Genomic DNA, 14227 nt, shown 5'->3' on the forward strand with positions numbered 1-14227 from the left:
TTATATAGGCTATTTTAAATTCATTAATATTGATAAAAAAGAACCATTGAACAAAAGAAGTCAGATCCTGCCTCCCCCAAAGAAAAAGGACAGTACATTATTTTCTTACGGGGAGGGGTGGGGGTTATACCCAATGGTGCTCATTGCTTACTTCTGGCTTTGTGCTAAAGAATCACTCCTGGTAGTGCTCAGGGAACCATATAGCTGTCAGGAGTCCAACCCAGGCAGGCCATGATCAAGGCAAGTGCTCCAGACCCGAAGGGCTGTACATTTTTTTTTCTTTTTGGGTCACACCCGGCGATGCAGAGGGGTTAAATCCTGGCGCTGCACTCAGGAATAACTCCTGGCCATGCTTGGGGGACCATGTAGGATTCGGGGAATCGAACCCAGGTTGGCCACGTGCAAGACAAATGCCTTACCCTGTGCTGTGCTATAGCTCCAGCCCCCAGGCTGTATTTTTTTTTTTTAGCTTTTTGGGTCATACTCCTGGCTTTGTACTCAGGAATTACTCCTGGCAGTGCTCAGGGGACCATGGGGGATGCTGGGAATCGAACCCAGGTCAGCCGTGTGCAAGGAAAATGCCCTACCTGCTGTGCTATTGCTCCAGCCCCCAAGGCTGTACATTTTTAAAGTATACATTTCACCTTACCTTATGGGACAAATTTGTATCCTACATGTGATATTTTGATCTATAAGGAAAATATGTATGTGGTTATTCAGAGAGCCCATGTATATTTCTCATATAAATTTTATGTTTGTCCGCAGTTCCCAGCTCCCAACTGAGAAAAATCAGATTTTCTAGCTGTTGGGTCATAAGAGATGTCTTTTATTATGTCAGTGAAGGAACTTCTGAAAAGTCCCAAAGGGTAGAGGTGAGTTGCCAGAGGAGCAGACATTGTAACTGAAGAATTGGGACTTTCAGCCCCACCCACTCGGAGCCCCCTGAGGTTGGGGCTAGAAGGCTGGAGGAAAACTTAAAACAGATTTTATATTTAAGGTTATTAGATTGTCCACAAGGGGGCGCTTGGAATTTGATCATATAGATGTTGAATTCATTCATTGTTTCAGATGCCTTCATTGAGATGTACTGCAAGCTTAATTGTTTTCACATGTTTTTCTTCATATAAGCATTCAATACAGTGGTATCTTTTTTTTCACTTGTAGATTCTGTGTTCTTTAGTATTACAATGGCCTTCTAGTTGTAATTATTATTTATTTTTTAGATACGTGATGAATGAATAGCTTCCTTTTTAAGATATAGGAAAGAGACTCCTCCCCCTCCCAATCTAAGCATATATGATTTCAGGTCTATAAATAGTATCCTGGGATTTCTTCATTTCACACAATTGGTTCACTCTACTGTTAGAAAATCACCCTATACTAGCAAATTAAAATACGAACAGATGGGGCTGGGGAGATAGTTAAAGCATTAATGTACTTGCCTTGCATGTGACTGCTGACCTGGGTTTGAAACCTCAGAACCACATATGGACCCCCAAACACTGAAGATGTGATTCCTGAGCACAGAGCCAGAAGTACTTCTGGGTGTGGCCCAAGAACAAATCAATCAAATGTGCTTTTAAAAAAATGAACATAGGTTTTTTCCTAAGAAATATGATACTTCTTGGAATTCTGAGGACATGTTAATATCAAGGTCAAAAAAGGCTCTTCCATGATAAAATAATTTATTCTTTGTGTGTAATTGCTTTGGGTGATCTTCAGTGGAGTCTTCTTGCTATAGCTTTAGTATCTTTGTCTAGTAAGCATGCAGTCCATAATTATACAGTCATATAAGATTAGCTGCTTGAGAAGATCAAGAATATTGGTCTTCCAATAAATTGGAAGTGATTTTGGTGAGAGAGCATATGCCTTTGGTAAACTAATTTTTGAAATATTTAGTTCATTTTGGAGACAATGAAATAATAAAGTCTATAATGATACTTAGTTGTCCTTTTTTTTAATTTCAAAGGACTTCCTAAGTAAGAATAATTTTACAAATGGACAATCACAAAAATACCGCTGCTTTTAATAGTCCAAGAATCCAGAATGTACTTCTGTTTTCTTGTCAAGACAGTTTTTAAAATTCATTCATTTAGCCATTGACTTTGAAGAGCATATTTACGCTGGAGTAGATTTATAATTGGGTGGCAGCTTTGGGGTGTGGATGTGGATGTGACTGCTGAGGCTTCCAGAAGTACAGAGAGGTGGGGGGAGATAGTCTATCTCAACCCCCGAGAAAGCCTGGAGATTTCAGTCCCAAAACCCAACATAAACTGTGGCCTTTGATCCCTTTAGAGATTTATTTATGGGTCTCTGAAGCAAGGCTGGCCTTTGATCCCTTTAGAGATTTATTTATGGGTCTCTGAAGCAAAGTTGTCACCACAGAGCTGACATTGTGGTGTTGGAATTGGTTTGCGGAAGTGCCTGCCAGTGCTTTCAGGAGTATTGGGAAGTGGGGGGCGGTAGCCCATCTTTTTTTAAAAATTTATTTATTTTTAATTAGTGAATCACCATGAGGGTACAGTTACAGATTTATACATTTTTGTGCTCATGTTTTCCCCATACAAAGTTTGAGAACCCATCCCTTCACCAGTGTCCATTCTCCACCACTGGTACACCCAACATCCCTCCTACCCTCCCCAATCCCATCTCCCCTCACCCCACCCTGCCACTGTGGCAGGGCATTTCCTTTTGTTCTCTCTCTCATTAGGTGTTGTGGTTCGCAATAGAGGTGTTGAGTGGCCACTGTGTTCAGTCTCTAGACCATATTCAGCCCTCATACTTATTTTGCTAGATTTATCCCTAGGATTTTGTTTTGGAGAGGTTCATAACTCTCATTGTATGATTTTCCTGGCATGATATCTGTCCCATGGAAAGTATTTGATGAATTTTTTTTGGTAGAAAACACATCATCTTTATTTTGCATACTTTAATTTCAGAACAAAATAAACAAACACAATACACAACATACAAACCTGTAGTCAAATTTGAAGGGGGGTGGCTTGAAACCCTACCCCTATCCTGCCTTAAGATAGAAAAGACAGGAATGGGACACACAAAAAAATGACCACTAGAGCCAGGTGGATACTGCCACTCAGGACTGCTGAAAGAAGGGATTAGGATACTATATAGAGAGCAAATCTGCAGGTAGAAACTTCTAGACTACTTCTTCCATGTGAGATGCATCCTTATCACCCTCAAGAGGGGGTATCTCATGAGGAACAGCAGCACTGGGCTCCTCAGCTGTCACTCCGTCTTCATCAATGCCCAGGCCTAGCTTGATCATGCGGTAGATACGGCTGGAGTGGATCTGGGGGTCCTCAAGTGAGAAGCCAGAGGACAGCAGGGCAGTTTCGAACAACAGGACCATGAGGTCCTTGATAGCCTTGTCATTCTTGTCTGCCTCTGCCTTCTATCTCAGTGTCTCCACAACGGGGTGGTCAGGATTGATCTCCAGGTGCTTCTTGGCCATCACGTAGCCCATTGTAGAGTTGTCCTGAAGGGCCTGGGCTTTCATGATCCACTCCATGTTGGCTGTCCAGCCATGGGTGCTAGTCACAATGCAATAGTGTGAAGACACAAGTCCATTGGATATTGTGACCTTCTCAACCTTCTTATCCAAGATTTCCTTCATAAGTTTGCACAGGTTCTCAAACTTGGCCTTGTTCTCCTCCATTTTCTTTTTCTCCTCTTCATCCTCAGGCAGCTCCAGGCCTTCCTTTGTAACTGAGACCAGGGTCTTCCCATCAAACTCCTTAAGCTGCTGCACACAGTATTCATCAATGGGCTCGGTCGTAGGTCATGTACACTACCTCAAAGCCCCACTTTCACACTCGCTCCACAAAAGCAGAGTTGGAAACCTGTTCTTTGCTCTCACCAGTGATGTAATAAATGGATTTCTGAGTCTCCTTCATGCGAGACACATACTCTGAGAGAGAAGTCATCTCATCCCCAGACTGAGAAGTGTGATAGCGCAGCAGATCAGAAAGGTGTCGCTGATTAGTGGAGTCCTCGTGGATTCCAAGCTTTAGGTTCTTAGAGAATGCTTCGTAGAATTTCTTGTTGTTCTCCTTGTCTTCTGCCAGCTCAGTGAAGAGCTCAAGACACTTCTTAACAATGTTTTTGTGAATGACCTTCAAGATTTTACTCTGCTGGAGCATTTCTCAAGAAATATTCAGGGGCAGATCCTCAGAGTCAACCACACCACGGATAAAGTTCAGATATTTTTGGTATCAGCTCATCACAAATATACATGATGAACACACGGTGGACATAGAGTTTGATGTTGTTCTTCTTCTTGTTTTCAAAGAGGTCAAATGGAGCCTGACGGGGGATGAAGAGCAATGCCCTGAATTCCAACTGACCTTCTACAGAGAAGTGCTTGACGGCCAAGTGGTCTTCCCAGTCATTGGTCAGACTCTTATAAAATGCTCCATATTCCTCCTGGGTGATGTCATCGGGGTTTCTGGTCCAAATGGGCTTCGTCTTATTTAGCTCCTCTTGATCAATGTACTTCTCCTTAATCTTCTTGGTTTTCTGTTTCTTATCCTTACTGCTATAATCCTTCTCATCTGAGCCAACATCCTCAATCTTGGGCTTCTTTTTATCATATTTATCCTCCTCCTCTTTTTCACCTTTCTCTCCTTCTGCCTTATCATCACTGATTTCTTTCTCTCTCTCTCTCTTTCTCCAAATAGAGGGTGATAGGATAACCAATAAACTGTGAGTGCTTCTTCACTACTTCTTTCACTCTCCTTTCCTCTAAGTACTCTGTCTGATCTTCTTTAAGATGGAGGATCACTTTGGTACCCTGGCCAACAGGTTCACCATGGTCAGCACGGACAGTGAAGGAGCCTTCAGCAGAAGACCCCCAGGCATACTGCTCATCATCATTGTGCTTTGTAATGACAACCACTTTCTCTGTTGCCAGGAAGCAGAATAAAAGCCAACACTAAACTGCCCAATCATGGAGATGTCCGCACCAGCCTGAAGAGCTTCCATGAATGCTTTAGTGCCAGACTTGGCAATGGTTCTCAAATTGTCTATAAGATCGGTTTTGGTCATACCAATGCCTGTGTCCACCAGAGTCAGGGTGCGTTCCTGGGGATTTGGGATGATGTCAATTTTCAACTCTTTACCACTGTCCAGCTTGGAAGGGTCTGTCAGGCTCTCATAGCGAATCTTGTCCAAGGCATCAGAAGCATTACTGATCAATTCCCGAAGAAATACATCCTTGTTGGAATAAAAGGTATCGATGATGAGAGATATCGATTGGGCAATTTCTGCCTGGAAGGCAAAAGTCTCCACCTCCTCCTCTCCATGGTGCACTTCCTCAGGCGTCATGACAGAGAGGAGCCATGAACACTAAGGAGCAGGGCAGGCTCAGACAGGGTCTAGCTCATGCACCACAATAAGGCTGCACGGGGGCGACTCAAGAGCTGATGAATATTTTTTTAAATAAATAAACGGTTTATAAAAAATTTGGTGGCAGGCTAGGGGTGTGGGGGGGGCTAGGGGTGTGGGGGGATGGGGTGGAGTTATACTGTGATTCTTGGTGGTGGAATATGTGCACTGGTGAAGGGATGGGTGTTTGAGCATTGTATAACTGAGACTTAAACCTGAGAACTTTGTAACTTTCCACATGGTGACTCAATAAAAAATTTTTTTAAATAAATAAATAAAATGAAAAAAAATTTGGTGGCAGGAAATCTAGTCAGGTTGGAAATGACAGAAGAAATAGATTATTACAAAGAAAATATTTTGAAGATATTTAAACCTTAAACACACACCAGTATTAACAGAAAATTCATCATTGATATTGCTACTGATTAGTAAACCTCTGCTTTTATCATATCAATTTTTAAAATAATTTCCAATTGCCATCAGTGTTTTCGTCTGTGAGTCTAGCATTCCAGTTGTTCTATAATAGTGTTTCCCTCTACATACACCCTCTTACCTATTGCTCAAGTGTTTGTTTTAGCTCCAGCAGTACCAATAGTTAATCACTTCTGTTGGGCAATTTATAAGTCCCTTATATCTCTATTTCATACCTATCCAAGTCCTTCCCAGTTTTGAGACCCTGAATGTTCTACCACATCCACAACCTCTTTAAAAAACTTCTGAAAGATTTATTTTCCACATTTATTATGCATTTTACACATTTTGGAATTTAAACATGAATTACCTTGAATTTTGCCTATGTCATATGTGTATTTCTTGTTTGAGCTTCTACTTCTAGAATTTCTTGATTGAGCCTCTAGAATTTCTCAGATTATATCTTGTTCAAATAATCCATGATACGGAGATAATTGTTATTTCAGTCACTTATTTGTAAGCTAATTTCTTTCAGAACTTAAAGTATATTTTCTATTGAAATAATATTTTTAAAAGTTATTTAAAGTATTGTTGCAACAATGTTGCAATTTTACCGGAGAGTCAGAGGCACTTTACTCGGAGAATAAATATATATTTTTTGGGGAGGATCACAGGACTGCCTCCGGACGTTTTGTGTTATGGCCTGCCGGAGAGCCACCTGTTCAACCTCCTTTTATTTATTAGATTAAAATACAAACCAATCATATTCAGCCACATAGGCGAATATGCAAATCAACCAACGGAAACAGTAACCGCCATTTAAAGTTACAGTAACCAAAACATAAACCATTTACATCCAGGCCTAGCTAGGCCTGAGATTATGGGATGTTGTATACAAACAAGTATATTTTCTATTAAAATAATATTTAAAAAGTTATATTCACTTGTATGTATTTAGAAAGTGATATAACTGAATCATATTATTGTGGTTGGCTAAACTTAGATACTCAGAGTAAGAGTAAGTGTGGAAAATTTATATCTTTGTCACTCCCTGAATCCCTTCAAAACCTCTTCATACGTGAATAATGGTTTGTTTGATAAAGGTTTAATTTTTTTAATGAAAATAATCAATTTTCTTTGGGAGTGAGATTATATTTGTGGGTATTAAATTCATCTTTGACAAAGTACATAATTTTCATAGGTAAATAATGCCTGTGTGAGGCATTATTATGTTTAATTATGTTGAATTTCTACATATATATTTTTTTAAAAAGAACAAATTTTTCTTACTAATAGTCTTGCTAGTATTACTAATCTCTGACACTGGACATTTTCATTTTGTGTCTCTTACACAGGCTTACCACAGGACCAACAATGAACACAATAAATACTTAGCTGAAATGAAATGCCCATGGTAACTTTTCATTTTACTTCCAAATTTCTGAGTTTCACCTATATAAATATATACACACATATACATATATACACATATATACACAATACACATACATACAGCATATATATGTATGGAGTGATAGCACAGTGGCTAGGATGTTTGCCTTGCACGAGGCTGACCAGAGTTCGATTCCTCCGTCTCTCTCAGAGAGCCCAGCAAGCTACTGAGAGTATCCCGCCCACAGAGCAGAGCCTGGCAAGCTACCTGTGGCATATTAGATATGCCCAAAACAGTAACAACAAGTCTCACAATGGAGACCTTACTGGTGCCCACTTGAGCAAAATCAATGAACAATGGGACGACAGTGCTACAGTGTTACAGTGCTATCTATCCATCTATCTATCTATCTATCTATCTATCTATCTATCTATCTATCTATCTATCATCTATCTATACATATATATATTACTTTTCTGGATTTCTTGGTGTGTTTGAGAAATAAGTGATAAAATTAAGGGTGAACAGTTGGAATATCTAAATATGGAATGTTAAAAAGAAAATATATGTTTTTATGAAAAGGTTAAAAATAGTATTGGTATTGCTAGAAAGGGCATTAACAATGACACAAGGCTTTGAAAGAGTTTGCAGAAAGACTATGCTAATTTTAATTTTTCTAATATTGATCAGATTTTTATGACTATATTATTCAACTTTGGCATTAAAATACTTTATACTTAATAAGGTTATTTTGGCATATGCTTTAGTATCAAAGTATAAATTTAATTTTCCATGTACATCACTCAAATGAATTGTCCAAAGGGCAGTTGAGTATATGAGTTTCAGGAAGGAAAAGATAAAGATTGTAAATATAATATATGAGCATTATTGGCATATAAATTATAAATGAGACTGTGTGGATAAATGGTATAAACCAAGAACACATATTGAAAAGAAAGGATACTCAAGTATAAAGCTCTGAAGAGCTTCAGCAGTATCAGTTAAGGGAGAAAAAGGAAAAAAATAAAAATAGGTTTATAATCCTTGGGACATAGAATGGTAAGGCATATGGCGGAGGACCTTTTGGACTGGGTTTGACATATATGTATATATATACATATATACAAAATAATCACTGATATTACATATCCAAAGGTCAATGAACTGATCAAGAGGAAAGTATTTGGGAACTGAAGCCAGGACGGGTGTACATAAAAAACTTGAGAACAAAATTGCAGCCATGGGAAATAGGGAGGCTTGAACTTAGAGCTAGGAAGTGAGCCCAAATGGGATGTCATCATAGCTTCACACCCCTAAGACAGGCGGACAGTCAGTTCCCACCTGAGACCTTCTAGGAAGGACACACCTTTCTGATTTCTTCATACTGTATTTTCCACCTGCAATATTCTGCCATGTTCCATCCCCTGCTCTTTGTTTCCTTCAAACAGAAAGTGGGATCTCTCTTCTGATGCATGACTAGAAGAAAGAACAGACTCTGAAGTCATTGTGAATTTGGATTTGAATCGCAGCTCAGCACTCACTGCTAGGGAACCTTCCCGGGTCCTAATTTCTTTCCTCTCCTGTAAAGGGGAAGGATCAGCGGTATCCTGCAGGGGGTTGTGCGTGTTTAGAGATAATGTATGGAAAATGCTGAGTGAAATGCCTGGTACTTAATAGCTCCTGAATTCCAGTAAATGGTGAACATTATTTTCACATTTTGCATTCCTGACCTCCCTAGCCCCTCTCCCTGTGACAGTGGAATCAGAATTTCTACTTGCCTTAGGCTTCCTCCATTAGCTTTGTGTCAGAAAAATCCGTTTAGGTGGAACAGTTCCTCCCCTGATTATACAGGATCAGTGAATATACTACTATGCCTGCTTAAACAGCTTCCCAGGAAGATGCTAATCTCGTTTCCCAGTCTAAATGTTAATAAGGATTTTTTACTCTGGAGTGAATTGTTAATCTTTATAGTCAAAGGTGGTCCTGCCCATATGGGTACTGTGGTAACTGAAAAGGTCAATCACTGCTTTGCATTTCTTTCCATTTGGAATATATAAATAATTGAGTCTTTGGTAGATGACTTAGAGTAATTTGGCAAATCGGCTGTTGTACTGTTTTTACTGGAAATGTATTTTCATATCACAAGTTTGTGTGTGGACATTGCCTATTTGTGTGTGTGTGTGTTGGAGGGTGGACAGTCAACAGTGCTCTGGGGATACTCCTGGATCAGTGCTCAGGGTTAGCTACCAGCAGTGTTTCAGATACCAGGCTGTGTGAGGGATGACACCCATGGTTCCAGCTTGCGAATCATGTGCTCCTGTCCTTTGAGCTAGTTTGCAGGACCTTGATCTTTGATTTTGAAGACTATGCAAGTATACTGCAGAGAAGGCTGGAGAGTACAGGGTTAAGGTGGTTTTTGCACTGCACGGTGCTCAGCAGAGCTGGGAGAAACCCATGGCTGTAGACCAGCATAGCCCCCAGGGATCTCTGGTGTGGCCCTCAGAGATTTTGGGAACTGGAGCTAGTAGGACTGGGTATATTTGAGTGTACATAACCCCTGTCAGAGGCTGAAGGTTTTGTAATACATAATGAGCTCAGAGTGTGTTCCCACTGAAGCCAGCGGGCCCCTGCATGTGGCTTGTGTGAAGCAGAGAGGAGAGAGACCGCCACTTTCTCCCCATCCTCCTTTGCCACCCCAGAACTGGCTGGCAGACTAGTACTGATCAAGTCTGTGATGAGCCCCTGAAGCCCCTGTGTGGCATGGGACTGAGCCCTGCCAGCCCCACTAGGTAGCCAGCAAGCCACACCTGACATCCACTCAGTCTGCTTGGCACAGGAGTTAATCTCCACCTTATTGCTTGGGGAGCTGTGGACTCAGGTTGGGGGGAGGAATTGCTCTTCGAAGGAAAGGAAAACAGTCCTAGGCCTTACCCAGGCCTTCTTGGTCCTTTGCCTTTCCCTCAGAAAAGATTTTCAGAAGATCAGTAGTGAAACAAAACAACAGTTTTTATTTGGAGGCTTTTGAGGAAAGGGAAGGAGGGAGGGAGGGACAGAAGGGGAGAGAGAGGGAGAGGGAGAGAAGAATGGAGAGAGGGAGAGAGAGAGAGAAGGAGAGGGAGGGAGGGAGGGAGGGAGGGAAGGAGGGAAGGAGGGAAGGAGGGGACACATTCAAGAGAACATAGACTCATTCAAGAGAGAGACCCAGGACACATCTCAAGATTGGGGAAGATGTGGGCAAGACGTGTGCTCGCTCAGGCACCACATGTGCTTGGCCACATGGACACAAGCAGCATATGAGCTTGGGTAGCACATGCTCGTACTTTCTTTGTTCAACTTGGCTTTTCTAGGGTTTTTCCAAGCTGCCCCCCATGGTGCTTTCTACCTAGGTAAAAAGGATGGTTGCTAGGATGGTTGCCAAGCAGAGAGAGTTACAATGGCCTTCTTTGGAACTGCTTTTCTTGCCCTTATTGCTGCTGGGGCTTCTCTTGGAGGGTGCACTAGCTGCTGGTAAAAGTCTTACCAGGTCTTAGTTCCTGAGCTCACAAGGTGGGTCCTGACAGGTGGTGGGCTAGCTCGTCATTACTTCCCAGGAATTTCATTGCCATGGGGGACCTTCCCTAATCTACCTGCCTACATCAACTTGAATAGGGAATTTAGTAAAGGATCTAAATGATTATTCAGCATGAATTTACAGATAAGAAAAGTGAAGTCATTACATGTCATTGTTAGAAAGTTCTAATTGTCAGAATTGTTAAACCATTAACTAAAGCTCTTATTCTTGCTAGAACATCCTAAGAACTCTTTGGTTTTAGTTTCATCCTCTGAAGAACACAGACGAAGCCTCTCTCTTATGACAACATTTAAGAAATTTAAAAACAACCATTCTTTTTTCTGAGCTAAAATACTGTTATATTAGTCATTCCTTGTGACATAGGTACCAGGCCATCCAACTATTTCTCTTACCTTTTTTGAACAACGTTTTGTCCTTTTAAAGGCAGACCCACATGTTTAAATCTAGATTGAGATATAATGTCAAGAGCACAGCTATCACAGTCTTATCTTCATCATTCTCACTTTTCTTCTTTGTTGAAATACAGATATTGCGGTAGTCTGTCTGGTTAAGACTTCTGCTGAGGGGCTAGAGTGATAGTACAATGGGTAGGGCACTTGTCTCGCCTGTCACTGACCTGGGTTTGATTCTGGCACTGCATCTAGTCCTCCCACCACATGCAGGAGTGATTTCTGATTGCAGATACAGGAATAAGTCCTGAGCACTGCTGATGTGGCCCTCACACCAAGCCAAACCAACAAACAAAAAGCTCCTGCTGAGCACTGCCCAGAGGATCTCAGGGAAACTCATTGGTTCTTGAGCATCTTTCTTATCAGCAGCACTTGCCACTCCAGCCTTATCCTACCTACACTCACCCAGCTCTGCAGTGACAGCACATGCAATTCCTGGTTCTGTCAAGGTGTCGGCCTTTGCTGCTCCTTCTTCTTGGAATGCCTTTTTCCTAGTTTGTAATGCAGTGTTCTACCAGAGTCTGTGTCCTGAGTGAGTCATATCTGTTGTATACTTGTTTAGTATTCAAGCAAAACTTGTGCAAAGGTTTTACAAAAGGCCAGGATATTTATTTGGTCTTCATGATGGCACCTTTTCTTTTGGTTTTCTATTGTTTAAATAAGTGTTCCCCAAAGTGGATGATAGAGCCCTCCCCACCACCCCCTTGAGGGGTGGGGTTGGGTGAGAGCTACTAGAACAATCCAGGTGGCCTACTTAATAGCTTACGGTGCAAGTGGGAAGAGGATTTCTGTTTGTTAGCTTAAGGAAAACAGGTTTCCAGGTGGAAACTGTTTTGAGCTTGTTTTTTTTTTCCCTGAAAAGCGGGGTAGAAACTAAATAAGCTTTGGAATCTCTGGTTTAAAAGATGGCCCTGTTTATCTTTAATGAGTCTTCTCTCCTGTAAAAGTTGCTTTCCCATAAATAATCAACTTTCTTCTCTGTATGGTCTCATCTACTTCTGTCTGCAATTGTGATCACTAAGGTCATCAGCACCTATTGTTCCTGAATTTTATATTACATTTACTCTGCCTACAAAATCATTTCCTCTTTTGTATTCTGGAGAAATTTCAAGATTGACAAAAGCTTAAAAAATGGTCTTGTCTTCCCACTTCTGCTCAATAAACCTACAGCTTCTAAAGCCTTATCTACCTAAATGGAAGTGTGTATATGCTATTTAGATTTAGCGTGTATTAATAATTATCGCAAGGACTGATAAACAGTACTGTCGGTAGAGTGCTTGTCTTGCATGCGGCTGACCTGGTTTTGATCACCAGCACCCCATATGGTTCCCCCAGTACCACCAGGAGTAATCCCTGAGCACAGAGCTAGAAGTAAGCTCAGCACCGCTGGGTGTAGCCTGAAAACCAAACAATTTAAAAAACAGCAATAAAGAATCATTTACTATTTGTGCTACATGGAAGATGCTATTTTCATAGTTTCTGTATGTGTTAGCGGGATTTCACAATTTCCTCAAACATTTGATAATACTGGGGAGCCAGAATATCCAAGCGTTCTTCATCTTCTCTTAAACATACAACTGTAGGATGTGGTTATGAAATAGTTAATTGGGAATTGACTGTCTAGGAAACCAGTAATGAGATATAAGGATAAATGCTCAACTTTTTGTATTTCAGTTCTCTCCCTCATACCAAGTTTCTGATAGGCAACAGATAGATCAAGTGCCTAGAATGAAAGAAAATCTAGTGAAAATGTAAATTTAACTATCATTCATTTCAAGTTAATTCTATTTTCCTGTTGAATTGTACTGACAACACAGGTGTCCTTTATATTTGGAAAGTTGAACTTTTAGATTTTATAGCAGCAATATAGAATAACAGGTGGTAAGAGAGTTAAAGCTGTTTGTACTCAACATTCACTGTTTATATTCATTTCTATATATCTCAGGAATATCTATTATCCTCAAACACAGTTTGATCTTATTTTTAAACTAAAACAATATTGTGTCCAAGGGGAAGTTAAACTAACTACTTCGTTAAAGGCTAGGAAGATAGCCCAAAGGGCTGGAACATATGGTTTGTAACTGGTGGCCACAGGTGTGAGTCCTGCCACATCATCGATCTCTAAGCATGACAGGTGTAACCTTAGTGGCCCCCAGCATCCCTAGACCAAAATAAAACACTGCAAAATCGGCACTGTCACCACAAGAAAACATTTACCTTAAAATATTGTTTCTGGTTAAAGAAACTTTGGTACATCTACACAATGGAAAACTATGCAGTTGTTAGAAAAGATGAACTCATGGAATTTGCATATAAGTGGACCAACATGGAGAGTATCATGCTAAGTGAAATGAGGGGGCTGCTGTATTTCTTTCCTTTTGTTGTTATGAAAATGTCTGAAAGTTGCATTGTTAGGTTGCTGTGTGCTGGGGGTGGGGGAGGGAAGGACGCCCCAGGGATCCCTCACTGGTGGAGATCAAAGGAGATCTCATGCCTTCGGGCAGAGGCTCCATCCATCAACTGTAATTCCAGGCAAGCCTGCTATGCTTTCTCTTTAGGCAAGTCACTATTTTAAAATGTTATTATTAGGGGGGGTGGAATACTCAGTTGTACTCGGGGCTTACTCCTGGCTTTGTGATCAGGGATCACTCCTGGCAGTGTTTGGGAGACTATATTCAGTGCTACTGATTGGACTGGGGTCGGCTCCGTGCAAGACAAACACCTTACTCCAACTCCCTGTACCCATTACTATCTCTGTAGCCTCTATCAAAATATATTTTTCTATTTTAAAATTTTATGCTTATCTTCTTTTTTTGTTTTGGGGCCACACCTGGCTCCCTGCTTGCTCACTGCAGTGCTCAGAAGACCAATCAGTGCCTGAGATCAAAACCAGGGGTCAAGTTGCAAAGCTTGTGCTTCAGCCCACTGAGCTGTCTCTGCAACCCTGAATTTCTTCTTTTGTTTTATACGGAGACCACACATGACCATGCTCAGGAGCCA

The 14227-nt window shown here is 40.9% G+C and overlaps 1 pseudogene; it reads right to left on the bottom strand.

Annotated features, from left to right (window-relative positions):
• Positions 1-3140: 3140 nt before the first annotated feature.
• Positions 3141-5343, bottom strand: LOC101539759 (heat shock protein HSP 90-beta-like; annotated as a pseudogene).
• Positions 5344-14227: the final 8884 nt, after the last annotated feature.

This window comes from Sorex araneus, chromosome 1, assembly GCF_027595985.1.
Source record: "Sorex araneus isolate mSorAra2 chromosome 1, mSorAra2.pri, whole genome shotgun sequence".
NCBI lineage: Eukaryota > Metazoa > Chordata > Mammalia > Eulipotyphla > Soricidae > Sorex > Sorex araneus.